At 44.4% G+C, this 14,435-nt stretch overlaps 1 long non-coding RNA gene across 1 annotated transcript; it reads right to left on the bottom strand.

Moving 5' to 3' along the window:
• Window positions 1–13,313: 13,313 nt before the first annotated feature.
• On the bottom strand, window positions 13,314–13,881 carry LOC103637949 (uncharacterized). Its single transcript, XR_558490.4, has 3 exons — window positions 13,762–13,881; window positions 13,578–13,668; window positions 13,314–13,468 (listed from the first exon to the last, which is right to left on the bottom strand). It is a non-coding gene; the product is annotated as an uncharacterized lncRNA (long non-coding RNA).
• Window positions 13,882–14,435: the final 554 nt, after the last annotated feature.

Consider the following 14,435-nt stretch of genomic DNA (forward strand, 5'->3'; position numbering starts at 1 on the left):
CCGTCGCCTATCTGAGCATAGGAGGGAGTAAGTATGGTCTAGTTATTGTTGATGACTTTTCCCGCTTCACTTGGGTGTTCTTTTTGCAGGATAAGTCTGAAACCCAAGGGACCCTCAAGCGCTTCCTCAGGAGAGCTCAAAATGAGTTTGAGCTCAAGGTGAAGAAGATAAGGAGCGACAACGGGTCCGAGTTCAAGAACCTTCAAGTGGAGAAGTCCCTTGAGGAGGAAGGGATCAAGCACGAGTTCTCCGCTCCCTACACACCACAGCAAAATGGTGTGGTAGAGAGGAAGAACAGGACGCTAATCGACATGGCGAGGACTATGCTTGGAGAATTCAAGACCCCCGAGCGTTTTTGGTCGGAAGCCGTGAACACGGCTTGCCACGCCATCAACAGGGTCTACCTTCACCGCCTCCTCAAGAAGACGTCATATGAGCTTCTAACCGGTAACAAACCCAATGTATCGTACTTTCGTGTATTTGGGAGCAAGTGCTACATTCTAGTGAAGAAGGGTAGAAATTCAAAATTTGCTCCCAAAGCTGTAGAAGGGTTTTTGTTAGGTTATGACTCAAATACAAAGGCGTATAGAGTCTTCAACAAATCATCGGGTTTGGTTGAAGTTTCTAGCGACGTTGTATTTGATGAGACTAATGGCTCTCCAAGAGAGCAAGTTGTTGATTGTGATGATGTAGATGAAGAAGATGTTCCGACGGCCGCTATACGAACCATGGCGATTGGAGAAGTGCGGCCACGGGAACAAGATGAACGAGTTCAACCATCTTCCTCAACTATGGTGCTACCCCCAACTCAAGACGATGAACAGGTTCATCAACAGGAGGCGTGTGATCAAGGGGGAGCACAAGATGATCATGTGATGGAGGAAGATGCGCAACCGGCACCTCCAACCCAAGTTCGAGCGATGATTCAAAGGGATCATCCCGTCGACCAAATTCTGGGTGACATTAGCAAGGGAGTAACTACTCGTTCTCGATTAGTTAATTTTTGTGAGCATTACTCCTTTGTCTCTTCTATTGAGCCTTTCAGGGTAGAGGAGGCCTTGCTAGATCCGGACTGGGTGTTGGCCATGCAGGAAGAGCTCAACAACTTCAAGAGAAATGAAGTCTGGACGCTGGTGCCTCGTCCGAAGCAAAATGTTGTGGGAACCAAGTGGGTGTTCCGCAACAAACGGGACGAGCACGGGGTGGTGACAAGAAACAAGGCTCGACTTGTGGCAAAAGGTTATGCCCAAGTCGCAGGTTTGGATTTCGAGGAGACTTTTGCTCCTGTGGCTAGGCTAGAGTCAATTCGAATCTTGCTAGCATATGCCGCTCACCATTCTTTCAGGTTGTACCAAATGGATGTGAAGAGCGCTTTCCTCAACGGGCCAATCAAGGAGGAGGTGTACGTGGAGCAACCCCCTGGCTTCGAGGATGAACGGTACCCCGACCACGTGTGTAAGCTCTCTAAGGCGCTCTATGGACTTAAGCAAGCCCCAAGAGCATGGTATGAATGCCTTAGAGATTTCTTAATTGCTAATGCTTTCAAGGTTGGGAAAGCCGATCCAACTCTTTTTACTAAGACTTGTAATGGTGATTTGTTTGTGTGCCAAATTTATGTCGATGACATAATATTTGGTTCTACTAACCAAAAGTCTTGTGAAGAGTTTAGCAGGGTGATGACGCAGAAATTCGAGATGTCGATGATGGGCGAGTTGAACTACTTCCTTGGGTTCCAAGTGAAGCAACTCAAGGACGGCACTTTCATCTCCCAAACGAAGTACACGCAAGACTTGCTAAAGAGGTTTGGGATGAAGGATGCCAAACCCGCAAAGACGCCGATGGGAACCGACGGACACACAGACCTCAACAAAGGAGGTAAGTCCGTTGATCAAAAAGCATACCGGTCAATGATAGGGTCTTTACTTTATTTATGTGCTAGTAGACCGGATATTATGCTTAGCGTATGCATGTGTGCTAGATTTCAATCCGATCCTAAGGAATGTCACTTAGTGGCGGTGAAGCGAATTCTTAGATATTTAGTTGCTACGCCTTGCTTCGGGCTCTGGTATCCAAAGGGGTCTACCTTTGACTTGGTTGGATACTCAGACTCCGACTATGCTGGATGCAAGGTCGATAGGAAGAGTACATCGGGGACGTGCCAATTCTTAGGAAGGTCCCTGGTGTCATGGAATTCCAAGAAACAAACCTCCGTTGCCCTATCCACCGCTGAGGCCGAGTATGTTGCCGCAGGACAGTGTTGCGCGCAACTACTCTGGATGAGGCAAACCCTCCAGGACTTTGGCTACAGTCTGAGCAAAGTCCCACTCCTATGTGATAATGAGAGTGCTATCCGCATGGCAGAGAATCCTGTTGAGCACAGCCGCACAAAGCACATAGACATCCGGCATCACTTTTTGAGAGACCACCAGCAAAAGGGAGATATCGAAGTGTTTCATGTTAGCACCGAGAACCAGCTAGCCGATATCTTTACTAAGCCTCTAGATGAGAAGACCTTTTGCAGGTTGCGTAGTGAGCTAAATGTCTTAGATTCGCGGAACCTGGATTGAATTATAGCATACATGTGTTTATGCCCTTGATCAGGTTCATTCTGCATTTTGTTGCTTATTGTGGTGCTCAAGTTGTACAAACACTCCCTGGACCTCACAAGTCCGTTGCAAAGTGATGCACATGTTTAGGGGGAGATGTGTTACAACTTGACCCTTTCGAGACTAACCATGTGCTTGAGTTTGATGATTTAGTCTCGAAGGAGGATTGAAAGGGAAAAGGTGGACTTGGATCATGAAAGACTTCCACTGCACTCCGATGAGAGGGTAACTTATTCCAAGTTCATCTTTAGACTCTTATTGCCTTTGTATTCTTATTGAAGATTTTGGTGAGGCAATGGGGTTAATGGGCCAAGATTGATCCCGTTTTGGTGCTTGATGCCAAAGGGGGAGAAAATAAAGGCCAAAGCAATAAATGGATCAGCTACCACTTGAGAGATTTTGAAAATAGTAGAATAGAGTTTTTGTTTTGTTAAACTCTTTTATTGTCTCTCTTGTCAAAAGTTGGCTTCGTATGGGGAGAAATGTTGATTATGGGAAATAGGGGGAGTTTTTGAAATCTTTGATCAATCTCTTTCGGAATGACTCTCTTTATGCCTCAATATGTGTGTTTGACATAGAGATAGAGATTTGAGTTTGATTTGCAAAAACAAACCAAGTGGTGGCAAAGGATGATCCATATATGCCAAAATTGAATCAAAATCAATTTGAGTTTTATTTGAAGTGATTTTGCACTTGTTCTAGTTGCTTTATGTTGTGTTGGCATAAATCACCAAAAAGGGGGAGATTGAAAGGGAAATGTGCCCTTGGGCCATTTCTAAGTATTTTGGTGATTGAGTGTAAACACAAGTGCTTAAATGTGAATCAATGCTCATGGATGAACAAAGTGCAAATCTAGAGCAAAGGTATGTTTCTAAGTCTTAGTACATTGGTTTTGTATACTAATATATTTGTCTAAGTGGTAGAAACAGAAAGAAGAAGAGAAGAGAAGACTTGGCTGTGTACAGCCAAGAGGCTGTTTCGGTCTGGGGCACCGGACTGTCCGGTGGTGCACCGGACAGTGTCCGGTGCGCCAGGCTGCCTCGGCCGAAGTAGCCACTCTCGGGAATTCGCCGACGGCGTACGGCTAAAATTCACCGGACTGTCCGGTGTGCACCGGACTGTCCGGTGAGCCAACGGTCGGTTAGGGCCAACGGTCGGCCGCGGATTCTGCGCGCGACACGTGGCCAAACCAACGGTCGGAAGGGGGCACCGGACTGTCCGGTGCGCCAACGGCTCCCAGATCAGCAACGGTCGACTGCGCTGTTTAAGGAAGGAAATCGGGCACCGGACAGTGTCCGGTGTGCACCGGACTGTCCGGTGCGCCCGACGACAGAAGGCAAGATCAGCCTTCCAGATTTGCTCTCAACGGCTCCTAGCTGCCTTGGGGCTATAAAAGGAACCCCTAGGCGCATGAAGGAGTACACCAAGCAACCTTAGAGCATTCTTGATCATCCACACTCAGTCTTTGCGCATTCGTTTGTCATTCTCAGTGATTCGAGCTCGTTCTAGTGTGAACTTTGAGATAGTCTCTTGAGCTCGTTTCTTGGCCGTGTGTGTGCGCATTTTGCTGTGGATTTGTGTGTGTTGCTTCCCTCCCTTACTCCGTGCTTCTTTGTGAAATTCAATTGTAAGGGCGAGAGACTCCAAGTTGTGGAGATTCCTCGCAAACGGGAAAAGATCAAAGAAAAGAAGAACACCGTGGTATTCAAGTTGATCATTGGATCACTTGAGAGGAGTTGAGTGCAACTCTCGTCCGTTGGGACGCCACAACGTGGAGTAGGCAAGTTTTGTACTTGGCCGAACCACGGGATAACCACCGTGTCATCTCTGTGATTGATTTCTTGTGATTATTGTGTCTTGGCTCCTCTCTAGCCACTTGGCAATTATTGTGCTAACAATTAACCAAGTTTTTGTGGCTATAAGTTTGATTTTTATAGGATCACCTATTCATCCCCCCCCTCTAGGTGCTCTCACCAATCCTCTGGGACTCAAATGTGATACAATTACTAGTCCCAGGAGGCTAGTAAACACATTTATACATCAGATGATTCCAGATCTGCTTAAACGAGACAAACCTATAAAGGTGGCGATCAACTTTAAGAGTTGGTCCACAACTCGGGACATATCATCAGAGTGGGGCTGAAGCAGCCCGATATACGCAGCGAAGCAATTCAGTGGTCCAACAGCCACAGGCAAGGTTGGGAACAGTCGTAACTCTTACCCGATCTCCTTTTCTGAAAAACAACAAATAAGCAAGGGTGAGTACAAACGTACTCAGCAGCCCACCTTCACCCGCGGAATGGGGAAATCAGATATAATGCATGGAATATGTGGAGCTCAGGATATTTTGCAGAAACATCAATATTTTATGCAGAGTTGTTTTGTAAAACATTTTGTATTTTGCAAAGCGCATCCTCTCCCAAAGGAGCAGAAAGTTTTTCAATATTAGAACAAAATCCCCTGGACTAAACCATCCAGGTATCTCAGCAGTTTCCCACTGGTTTTCATTTTCAAAAACAGCTACTGGACTTCCCGTCCACCATAGCTCACGGCTCAACCGCCGGACCTTTTAAAAACCGCTTTTCTCAAACGCACCCTTTTTTGAAAACAAAACATTAATTGTCATACCATACTCGTCCATTCCTGTGGACACAGACTATTCGAATAGGTTTTCAAACTCTGTGCAGAGGTATACACTTTACCCACTAGTCCGGTTTCTACGATCTCACCGTCGTGAGACCTGAATGCCGAATCTCTTTTTTTCCTCGCACGTCCTAACCTTAACGGTTATACCGGAAGGAGTCAAGCCACCGCCATGTCCAAACCGGACAAAACATTCTCCCTCCTTATCCTCCCGGTGCTCCCCAGCCTTCATAACCCTGGGGTTGGACCGTACGAGTTCAGATTGAGTTACTGCCCACACAGTCTCGAGTGGTTGTACTTATCATGAGTACAGGTAGTGAAGGATGACAAACCGGTCCTTATGTGAGGGGACAATCCTTCTGCTCACACCTAAACCAGCTGAGCCATCACCTTAGGCCCTCCCCTAAACCAGGGAGTCCCTGATCATCCCTACTCAAAGGTGATAAGGGTGAAAACCCTTCATCATATACATTTTGAAAAGCATTTTCTTTTGAAAATTCACACCTTTCCTCAAATCATTTGTAACAAATATATCAGGGATTGATTGCGGCAAGCGGCTGGGTGGCCATAATAACTTGTCTCAAAATCATATCATGCATAAAATAACAGGCTGAGGGTTGTTGTTGAAAAACATAGGTAATTTATGCATCAAAGGGATCCAGCGGCGAAGGGGGAAGAGGAGCTCGCGGAACTGGCTTCTAGCTCCACTGCCTAGCGTAGACTTGCAGATCTAGCCTCCACGAGACGGCACGAACGCTCCGATAACTATGCAACATGAACAAACAGACATACAAACCAACAAGTATACCAACAAATATTTAGTATAGTGGTCAGAATAGCGATATATGGATGGGTAGAGTCGTGAGTAGAATCCGTGTCATGTGGTGTTGAGATACTGCTGATGCGTGTAGCCGGCAGAGCGGAGTAACTAAGTGGGTGAGGTGTTTGCCTTGGCTGAGGGTGTTGAGTGTGTGGAGTGGGAGAGGGTAGCTGGGTGTATTTATAGCTGAGTGTATGTGGTGTAGCACAGTGAAGTTCACTGTTGGTGAGAATAGTGACGAATGAATCGTCTGACTTAATATGAACAGGAGAGTTATAGGCGGAATATGGGACAAGAGTATTTTGGGAGTTTTCTGGAATATGAACCATGCTTAAGGGATGACATGGTTGGATAGGGAATAGTTTGACAAGAATTTTAGAAATAAGAATGACCAAAATCTGAGTTTGGATGGAGGAGTTTTGGATTTTATAATCATAGGGAGAAAAAGAAAAGGAAATGAATATTCTTGGAATATTCTAGAATTTGAATATTTAGAGATATTTGGAAAATCAAAAATACAAATGTATTTTTGAGCGGGGTGCGAGGAATTATTTTTGGGCTTTTCTTGGGCAGAGGTTTATGTTGGTGGAAACTGTTCCTACCTACTGTGTCACATCAGACAGCAGTGAGGCAGGACCCAAATAGCTGGAATGCTGTGGTATTCTGGTCCGAGTGGGCTGTGGTATCTTGGGCCAGGTTTTATAGGATTGAAGACGTATCCATACAAACATGGTTCGCCTTTCTTTTTGGAAGTCTGGCTTGAAAGAATCCCAAAGTTAAGCGTGCTCAACTTGGAGAAATCTATGATGGGTGACCAGATGGGAAGTTCCCTACTGGAATGAAAATCACAGTCACTGGAGTTCGTATGACTGGAATATGGGTCTGGCTGGTCTTAGGTGGACTGGACAGCATGATGGATGAGTAGTTGAAATTTGGGGTGATCGGGTGATCGATGAATAGTAACGATGAATAGTAATGGTGAATAGTTCGTATGGACGAACGATGAACGGTGAATAGTGACGATGAACGAACGATGAACGATGAATAGGAACTATGAACGAACGATCAGAATTTCGGCAGCATAACGGCAGAAAAACGAACGAACGGACGAACGATCGAACGATCGGACGAACGGACGAACGAACCATGAACGATCGGACGAATGATCGAACGATCGGACGAACGAATGAACAAACTAAGAACAGGGGGACGAACGATCGAAGAACGATCGAACGATCCTTGTGCTAGTGTGTGCTTGTGTGGGAGGTGGAGTGGGAGTGGGCGTGTGGGTGTGTGGGGGGGAGGGAGGGAGTTGCCATGAAATGGCTTGGGGTGGGATGAGAGGAGGCCCTTGCCCCTCTATTTATAGCCATGGTGGGGGGATTAGGGGGAGGGATGAGAGGATTAGTAGGAGGATGAGAGGATTAGTGGGAGATTAGCATGGATTTGTCTTATATGAGTGTAATTAGCTTGTAGAGCTCACCGTATGACACCGGAGGCATACGTATACGTATGAGCATGAGGAAATGATTCTGAAGGCATTTCTCAGGAAGAAAATACTTGGAGAATTATCGGTGGAATATTTGGGTAGTACTTCTGGAAAGAACTTGAGGGGGATCACTGGGGAAATATCTATAGGATATTTTAAGGAGGATTTTGGAGAGAATATAGACCACTATATTTTATTTGTTGATATCAACTTGCAAACAAACATTTTGAAATGAAATTTGGAATTCATTTTGAATTTAGAGCGAGTTTGAGAAAATTTTAGGATTTGAATTTTTGGGATGCTACAGTCTACCAATAGTATAGACATCCCTTGCAAATTTTAGTTTATCAAAATCATTTTTGCTAGTCTTAAGTTGGGCATTAAGACTAGTCACTTCACCATTTAATTTTGAGATGGAAATTAAGTGTTCACTACAAGCATCAACATTAAAATCCTTACACCTATTGCAAATCACAACATGTTCTATACAAGAGCTAGATTTATTAGCTACTTCTAACTTAGCACTCAAGTTATCATTAATACTCTTTAAGCTAGAAATAGATTCATGGCATGTAGATAATTCACATGAAAGCATTTCATTTCTTTTAACTTCTAGAGCAAGAGAATTTTGCGCACTAACAAATTTATCATGCTCTTCATATAAAAGATCCTCTTGCTTTTCTAACAATCTATTCTTCTCATTCAAAGCATCAATTAATTCATTGATCTTATCAATTTTAGTTCTATCTAAACCTTTGAATAAACTAGTGTAGTCTACTTCATCATCAGTAGACTCATCATCACTTGAAGAAGCATATGTAATGGTACTTCGAGTACTTACCTTCTTCTCCTTTGCCATGAGGCAGGTGTGATGCTCGTTGGGGAAGAGAGACGACTTGTTGAAGGCTGAGGCGGCGATTCCTTCGTTGTCGGAGTCGGACGAGGAGCAATCCGAATCCCACTCCTTTCCAAGGTGTGCCTCGCCCTTCGCCTTTTTGTAGGTCTTCTTCTTTTCCCACTTTCCGCTCTTTCCTTGTTCCTGGTCACTATCATTATCGGGACAGTTAGCAATAAAGTGACCAATCTTACCACACTTGAAGCAGGAGCGCTTTCCCTTCGTCTTGCTCTTGTTGGGATGCTCCTTGCGACCTTTGAGCGCCGTCTTGAAGCGCTTGATGATGAGGGCCATTTCATTCTCATTTAGCCCGACCGCCTCAACTTGCGCCACCTTGCTAGGTAGTGTCTCCCTGCTACTTGTTGCTTTGAGAGCAACGATTTGAGGCTCGTGGATCGGCATTGGGCCATTCAACGCCTCATCAACATATCTTGCCTCCTTGATCATCATTCGCCCGCTTACGAACTTTCCGAGTATTTCCTCGGGCGTCATCTTGATGTACCTAGGATTCTCACGAATAGAGTTTACAAGATGAGGATCAAGGACAGTGAAGGACCTTAGCATAAATCGGACGACTTCGTGGTCCGTCCATCTCGTGCTCCCATAGCTTCTTATCTTGTTGACCAGGGTCTTGAGCCTATTGTACGTTTGAGTTGGCTCCTCTCCCCTGATCATCGCGAACCTTCCTAGTTCGCCTTCCACAAACTCCATCTTGGTGAGCATGGTGACGTCGTTACCCTCATGCGAGATCTTGAGGGTGTCCCAAATCTGCTTGGCGTTGTCCAAGCCGCTCACCTTATTGTACTCTTCCCTGCACAAGGATGCTAAAAGAACAGTAGTAGCTTGTGCATTTTTATGGATTTGTTCATTGATAAACATGGAGTTATCCGAACTATCAAATCGTATTCCATTTTCTACTATCTCCCATATACTTGGATGAAGAGAAAACAAGTGGCTACACATTTTGTGACTCCAAAATCCGTAGTCCTCTCCATCAAAGTGTGGAGGTTTACCAAGTGGAATGGAGAGCAAATGAGCATTGGAATTATGCGGAATACGAGAATAATCGAAAGAAAAGTTCGAGTTAACCGTTTTCTTTTTCTCCTCGTATTCGTCGTCCTTTTGATAAGAGGAAGATTCATCGTTGTCGCAGTAGACAATCTTCTTGATGCGCCTCTTCTTCTTTCCATCCTTCTTCTTTTGACTCGAGCCGGAGTCATTTGCTTTGTCGTCCCTTGGCTCGTTGAAGATGGACTCCTTATCATTGTCGTTGACCACCATCCCCTTTCCCTTAGGATCCATCTCTTTGGGTGATTAGTCCCTCTCGTGAAGAGAACGGCTCTATTACCAATTGAGAGCACCTAGAGGGGGGGTGAATAGGTGATCCTATAAAAACTTAAAACTTAAAGCCACAAAACTTGATTAAGAGTTAGCACAATGAATTCAAGTGGCTAAAGGAGAGCTCTTGTGAAACACAATAAACACAGTGAGAACAAGCACAAGAGACACGAGGATTTATCTCGTGGTTCGGCCAAGTATAACACTTGTCTATTCCACGTTGTGGCGTCCCAATGGACGAGAGTTGCACTCAACTCCTCTCAAGTGATCCAATGATCAACTTGAATACCACGGTGTTCTTATTTCTTTACTCTTTCTCGTTTGCGAGGAATCTCCACAACTTGGAGTCTCTTGCCCTTACAATAAGGATCAAAGTGAAAGCACTAGAGTAAGGGAGAGTAGCAACACACACAAGTCCACAGCAATACGCACACACACAGCCAAGACTTGAGCTCAAATGAATAGCACACAGTTCACCACTAGAACGGAGCTCAAATCACTAAGAATGTCAATCGAGTGCGCAAAGACGGAGTGTGAATGATCAAGAAAGCTTAGAGTATGCTTGGTGTACTCCTCCTTGCGCCTAGGGGTCCCTTTTATAGCCCCAAGGCAGCTAGGATCCGTTGAGAGCAATCCAGGAAGGCAATTCTTGCCTTCTATCGGGTGGCGCACCGGACAGTCCGGTGCACCACCGGACAATGTCCGGTGCTGATTGCTTTCCTATTCTGGCGCAGCCGACCGTTGAAGATTTGGAGCCGTTGGCGCACCGGACAGTCCGGTGCCCCCATCAGATCGTTGGCCCGGCCACGCGTCACGCGCGGATTGCGCGGCCGACCGTTGGCTCACCGGACAGTCCGGTGCACCACCGGACAGTCCGATGATTTTTAGCCGTACGCCGCCGATGAAATCCCGAGAGCGGCCTTTTCACTAGAGCCAGCCTGGCGCACCGGACACAGTCCGGTGCACCCAGACTGACCAGAGTCTTGGCTGCACAGCCAAGACTATTTCCTTTCGTCTTCTCTCTGATTCTAGCACTTTAGACAAATATGTTAGTACACAAAAACAATGTACTAAGTCTAGAATCATACCTTTATGTTGATTTGCACTTCATTCACCATTTGGCACAGTTTAACACTTAGACCATTCGTGTTGGCACTTAATCACCAAAATACTTAGAAATGGTCCAAGGGCACATTTCCCTTTCAAAGGTCCCGGGACAGGGAATATCCTGTCCTAAGTCAAGGACGAGCAAAGGTCCAGTACTGACACGTGTCCAGGCTTTATCCTGTGCGTTTCCGCTCCCCGCTCAGGCGGAGGCCTGATGATGCCACGAGGCCTATCGCCCGTGACATAAGCCAGTGGGCGGAGCCTGACGTAAGGCCTCTAGGTCGTGCTGTCTATGCATTTATTACGGAGAGGACGCGCCGCCTGTCTATCCTGCTGACAGACGACGTGCCCTCCCAGCATTTAATGTGTTCTGTCCACTCCGCTGGCAGGCGGCGTTAGGTCGTCCTGCAGGCGGCGTGCCTGTCCAGTCCATTGCCGAACGGTACGCCCGTGCTGTTCGGTGCACTGTGTCCATCATCACTTATACGTTGCCACGGAAGCTTCCCCTGTACGCAAAGACTACGCGGATCGTGGATGCCAGGGCACAAGAAGATTGCCCTAGCAACAAACATTAGTTGCTTCAAGTGTTACATCTGTTATGTTCCTAGGCCCACATGTCAGGGCTCAGCACTCTTGTACATGCCCCCTTGAGCTATAAAAGGGGAGGTATGCAATGTTACTACGCAGACCGAACTTAGACTTAGACTTTTAGCTCTCAAGCTTTCACAGTAATCCAACACACAGTGGAGTAGGGTATTACGCTCCGGCGGCCTGAACCACTCTAAATCCTCGTGTGTTCCTGAGTTCATCGTTCATCTACCAACACGCAAAATGCTTAAGCCCCCTCCTCATCTTAGGATTTAGGGCGGGTGCACTCCGCCACCCGACCGGAGAATTCCCTCTTCGGCAGCGCTCAACTCCCGCTATGAACTATATTATTAAACTTACTCTTATCTTCTCGTTTCCTTAGTTCCACTAAACAAACAAAGCTACTTAGCGACAACTTCCACATTATAAATAAACCAGCCCGAGGCTCGTGCATTGCTACAGTTTCTATATCACATGAGTATCAATTTATATAGATCAAAGGCATCCAACGTCATCTGGACGAGAAACATTCGTCATTGAGTAGACCCACCGCTCATATGCTAGGTACATCAACCACCCACTGCCTACTGGCTACATACATCTATGCAGTCGCTGATCGACTTTAGGTGTATTTAAGACCCACCCTTAACTCCAAACCAATGCTTTCTGTAAACATAAGCAAACAAGAGCTTCAGTGGTTAGATGAGGGAGCCTGTATCTAGGCGGTCATTGTTTGATCCATGTAATGTTTTTATATATCATATAGGTAAACTTTGCTTAATGAGATATTTATTCATACACAACTATTTTTATATTTTCCAATTGTTAGTATACATATATAATATATCCCTTTAATACGACAAACAAGCATGTGTTGTAGTGGTGAGGACAGACCCCTTTGAGCATAGGGGTGTGGGTTTGAATCCTAGCCCTAGTGAGTGCGAGGGCACACGACGAAACTCACACTTAAATATAGTAGAGATGAGTCCTGATAAAACTTATACTTAAACTAGGTGAGTGCCCGTGCGTTGCAACGGGAATATGTAATACAATAATACCCTATATACAAATGTGTATTATACTGTTATAAGAAAAAGTTTCATAATCCATTTGTGATTCTAGCCATACATAAATTTTGTTATTTTAATCTACCTATTTCACCACTCTATTGGAACCATCAATACCATGCAGACTTCTATATATGATAGTACAATGCATCACTTTTGTACAAAAACACTATCAACAGTTGGCCAAAAGCAAAACAAGCTCAACACGGAAAATCTTTAAATATTGTCAGTGCTCAACATTAAACCTGATATCTGCACAAATACCATCTGCATGTAACAATTGAACACTGAGGCGACCAATCTCGCTAGGCTTTGAAACAAGGTGTAGTTTTGGAAGAAATTTTAACTTCCAAGTTTGTTAGACATACACATCACAGCAGGAAAACAGATATAACTGAAGGATCACAAGAGAAGGTTACACTATAGAGAATCCAGGTATTCCTTTCAGCGCTCATGGAAAACGGAAAGAAGTAAAGCCCAGACCTGGGTAAATCTTCTGGAGATAAAATAGTGTAGTAATACCGTCTTCGTTTTTCTTCTGAAGTCCAGCCATGTTGTAGAGTACAATCTCAGAGTAATATGGAGTAAACACATTGCATAACAAAAAATGAAGACACAAAATGTAAGAAAACAGTATAATTGAACAGCCAAACCAGGGGAAAAATGCACAGAACAAAATAATCAAATTGCAACCAAAAGAGAAGTGGCAAGTCCACAACTAAATGAACAAGCAAATAGACTAAAGGAGCCCCATATAAAGGAGACCATTTCCGAAACAGGTCGTGCAACAGGCATTTCCATGAACAGTGAGTTCGTAAAGAACTGAAGTCTTCGCCTGGCTTCTAAATTTTTAGGGACAGTTGCAGCAGATTCTTTAATTGTCAGAAGTGAATACAATCTCTTGATCAAGTCTTTCTGGGCAGATTACAAAAGAACATATCAGACTAATGACTAAAGAAAAATGCAGGCTACCAACTAAATAAAGACACAATAGCAAAATGTGCATTCAGTACTTAGAAAATACCAATTTGGGATCATTTGGCCACTTGAGTTTATTGAAGAGGCGACCTTCAGCCCTTGCTAATCTAATTTGATCCCAGTCTTCAATGTGGCCACTAACATTTATAAACAAAGGGCTTTAGAAAAGTGAAAGTGTAAGGGCACAAAATCTGAGGATAAGGTAGAAGGAACACAGATAAACGGCAGACCTCATATCAACCGAAAACGCTTCATGATGAACAACATCATATAGGTCTTGAATAGCATTAACCAAACCTTTTTTCAAATCACTGGACTCCGTCGTACCTCGCTACAAAACAATGTTCTCATAGTTAATATACACAAGCACACACTTGAACCATCCAAAATAAAATGTTCAATTAGTGAAAACGCAAGTGACACATACACCGTATTTTACATCAGAAAGAAAATTTTGTCACTAATAGACTGCTGGAGAAAGGTGGATACGGCTGTGGTTAGGGGCTAGGAGATTTTGGCATAAATTTGACGGTCCATGGATTTTACTCTATATTCTACTGAAAGGATAGAAAAGCAATATTATAGGAGATTTCTAAAGGGAATTTAAAATTGTAAAGGAAAGCCAAATTTGAGATTTGACTCATGAATATGGTGATCTTATATCTAAGTTAGAGAATTGGCTCGCCAATAGGGTGATTGCATTGTAAATAAGCCTCAGAAATACAAAGAGTCAACTTCCCTAAAAAATACCAAAACATCATACATACGAGTATTGCTAATACAACAACAAGCTATGCAATAACATTAAGCAGTTTTTTGAAATGAAGATCACTTTGGATGGTTCGCTTCGAAATGCTGTCTCGGATACCACCATACATTCTTTCCACCCTAAATTTTCCAAAAA

Source organism: Zea mays, chromosome 9 (assembly GCF_902167145.1).
Source record: "Zea mays cultivar B73 chromosome 9, Zm-B73-REFERENCE-NAM-5.0, whole genome shotgun sequence".
NCBI classification, from domain to species: Eukaryota; Viridiplantae; Streptophyta; class Magnoliopsida; order Poales; family Poaceae; genus Zea; species Zea mays.